The sequence below is a fragment of the Apaloderma vittatum genome, unplaced genomic scaffold, assembly GCF_000703405.1.
Source record: "Apaloderma vittatum isolate BGI_N311 unplaced genomic scaffold, ASM70340v1 scaffold31368, whole genome shotgun sequence".
NCBI lineage: Eukaryota > Metazoa > Chordata > Aves > Trogoniformes > Trogonidae > Apaloderma > Apaloderma vittatum.
In genome coordinates this window covers 364-4,096 of record NW_009731790.1, presented here as the reverse complement: position 1 = coordinate 4,096, position 3,733 = coordinate 364, and positions in this window count along the sequence as shown.

Here is a 3,733-nt window from a genome sequence, read left to right as displayed (position 1 = left end):
AAGCCCCCAGCCAGCGGATGGCCGGCAGCTTGTCTCCCGTGCAGGAAGAGAGAAGTGAGGGACGCTGCTTGCCCCCTGCCCTGGTCGGCTGAGTGTGCGGTGCGTGTGTGCTTCACCGGGCATGTGGGAGGGACCTGGCTCTTCCCCAAACCTCAGGTTTGATTTCCATGAGGCTTTATACAGCTGGAGAATGTTAATACCAGGGAAGCTGCCTTTGAACCCTCTTCTGCTGGTGATACCAGGTGTGGAGGAGGCCCAAATCGGCACGAATGCGACAAAGCTCACCCAAACGGCTTGGCCTCTTGCCGTCCTGGCATGGTGGATGCTCTGGGTGCTTTGTTGCCCACCTCTCCTTCACCACTTTTTTTTGTTTTGTTTTGTTTCACAGTGTGGAAGTTTGCACAGGTCAGCATTTTTTATTGTCTATGGTCTTGCGCTGAAGTCCTTCTGCCTTTGCTCTGTTGCTGCAGATAAGGCTGGGCTCTTAGAAAATGCCTTCCATGGGCCACTGGCCTTGTGCCTCTCTCGCCACAGGACACGTGTGAGCCACCATGGCTGCGGCTGGCCCAGCAGCCAGGGCAACGACAACCAGGCTCTCGCATCATCGAGGGTTTTTTTTTACTTTTCTCTGCACTAATCTTCCTCCCTGTTAAATCCCTCAGGACGTGGATTTCATGGGCTTGCATCCACCTCTTTGGGTGCCTGAGCTCAGCAGTGAGGCTGAAATGGAGACCCTGAGCCTTGTCTGAAGCAACAGCGAGAACCAAGAGCTCCCCAGGTCTGCTCTGGACTCTGTCGAGCAGTAGTCAAGTGTGTTAATATCTCTAGCTCAAGCCTTCTCTGTTCCAAAACAAGGACACTAACGCCTCTTTGCCTGGCTGGGGTGAATTTCTCAGCCTCTTCCAAAGTGCCATGTAGGGCTCAGCCAGGTCGTCGGGCATATTGCCCGAGATAGTGTCCACAGTCTTGCACAGCCTCTTTTGCTGCCATAGAGTCAGACGAGAGGCTGTGGAGGAGCAGGGAGGAAGAGAGTGCTGGCGCCAGGAGGAGAAGTGAAGGTGTGGGAGGGAGTTAGAGGTACGACTGACTGCGTCTCTAGTGTCAAATCCCTATCACTGCCTTCTACCACTTCTCTCCAATTTCATGTCAGCATCGCTTGGCTGATCTCCGCAGCATGTCCCATCCTCCCAGCAGGCGAGGAGGGCTGCGAGGAGTCACGCCTGTCACCTCGCTACAGAAATGGGCTTGTCCTTCAGTAGGTCAGAAGCCTCGGCCACGAGGCAGACGGTACAAGTAGGTGGGTGCCGAGTCCAAGGACTGAAACACCCTGGAGGTGAGGTTTATAAATCTCCCTTATCCTCTTGGCAAAGGCTGTTTTTTCAGAGCAAAAAAATTACTTGAAGCATTGTACTTCCTATGTAACAGTGTTAAGCCTGTTTTTATTGCCCCATTTTATTAAGGAGTCTTGCTAGGAAAGCAAAAGGCCATTCCAGGTCATGACTGGTAGGAACCTGTTTGCCTTTCTGGAGTTAAATGCACTCAGCTTAATACTTTGCAATAGCCGGTAGAGATTGCCGACGCAGAAATCAAATGACTTCCATTAACTCTTGGTGCCTTTGAAAATGTATCTCTGGTAGTTTTGGATGACGATCTTCCAGCCTCCTGCCTAATTATGGCTCGATGGTGCATTAGAGGAAATCGGATCCTAAATCACATCTTACAAATATGACTTTGGGCAGTGGGAGCGTCACCTTCACACACAAGTGATACAATCCAGTCTTCTCCAGATCGTGCCTGTATTTCTTCACAGTAAGGATCTTTGAGTTTGGGAGGATTATTTTTGTTCTGCCTTTAAAGCGAAAACAGTTAGGAGCAGGTGGCCACGGGACAGCTCTCCCTCCCTGCCTGCTGCTTTAAAAGTTCAGTGCTGCAACATTCCTGGCCAGGAACCTGTTCCCTTCCCCATGCCAGGGCAGCAGCGTCAGGGGATTGCACTACTGGCTGCCTCCTCACTCTGACCATGGGTATTTTGGGGCCAGGGTCAGATTTGGCAAGCATTTTTCTGGGGTTTTAGGTTGTGGGGTGGTTTTTTGATGTAATACAGAGAGAAGAATATTCCTGATGTCTCAGACTTAAATAACACATTTGGACAGCAAAGGTATAGCTTCCAAAATAAATCAAACTATAATGGCAATTCCTACACAAGACCCAAGAATCAGGAGCAACTTGAACGGGAAAATAAATTAACAAAGCCAGTTCTGTCAGAACTGGAACTGAAACAGTATTATTCATTTAAGGGCAATTTCACTTTTAAGAAGCTTAGTTTCTTTTAATAAGCCAGGATTGAGCTAGTAACACTACTAAAGAGCTTATTTTTAATGCTTTAATCTGTCCCATTCAAATTGCACAATTTCCACACTACCTACCTTTGCGTTAGTGCATATCCCAGCTAAATCCCAAATCCTGCAATTGAGGAGCTGTGCTCTGCTTTCTGTCTGATTGCATTTGGAGCAATTTTGTGTTTTATTCTGCAGCACTGAGAAGAAATGGCCGAACCCTGAAATGTTTTTGTGCTGGGCCCAGCCGTCCACGGCCAGGCCTTTGCTAGCTCTCCCACGCGCTGCGTGACTTTGGATGTGCTTGGTTGGGGCACCATCCTACTCAATGCAGCGGGGATGGCCCTTTTGTGAGTAAAAAGAGCTGTAATTGGAACCGTGCCCCTATTTTTGTGGGAGTACAGGTTTTTTAATGACCACCGTCACTTGGTTCATTAGGCAGGAAGCACTTGGGTGATCCGACACCTCCTCCAGGATAGAGGCTATCAAACCAGCTCAGCCGAGGATCAGTTGTGCTGGCAGCACCTTTGAAGCAGCCTCCAGGCCAGAAAATCGAGATTTCAGCTTCCTGAGATTCCGCATGCAGCTACCTAATGGAGTGTCCTCTCTGGCTGGCTGCAGGCAAAGATCATCTTCTGTTACAGAAAAAGTAGCACATTGTCCCCAACAGCAAAATAAGACTGATGGCCACACACTGTTTTTCTCTGGTTATTCAGGTTTGGATTGTTTGACCTCTCGCCTCTGCTTTCCCTTATTGTTTTTTTAAAAATGGAGAATGTCTGGGCAGCACAAAGCAGGTTCCCTAGCAAAGGGGAAGCTGAACACTTAAGCTGAATGGCTACTTTTCTTTAAAATACTGAAGTCATAGCATAATAATGCGAAAGCGATGAGTGAAAAATGCTTGAATCTGAGTGCTTGAATTTAAAAGACATGGAAGAGTGAAAAGAGGGAGGGAGATTCCGACATGGCTTTGGTAAGTGGTGCCAACAAGGGCTCCCCATCCTGTTGAAAGAGTTCATGAAATCCTTCCGTTTTTCTGAGACTGGAACTTCAGATTCAGGACCTTAATGCATTTATTGCCGCACATTTATCTTTCTGTAAAAAACCTGTGGTGATGTTTTCCACTGGATCCAAGTCCTAGCAGGAAGAGTAACCTAAAAAATTGTCCCCATGGCCAGCGCTGGCCATTCGGTGGCCGTTCATGGACAAGATCAGCTGTTTCCCATCACGATCGCTACCGCGCCACGTGTCAGGGGCATCTTCTTCATCACCTGCACAATTAATGACCAGGCAACACTACACCTGCGGCAACGCTCCTGCCTTTTGAGGCGCTTTTATTTTAGGTAGAGGATGTTATTTTTTTCTTTCTTGTAAAAGTAGGCGGGTTGCATGTGCCG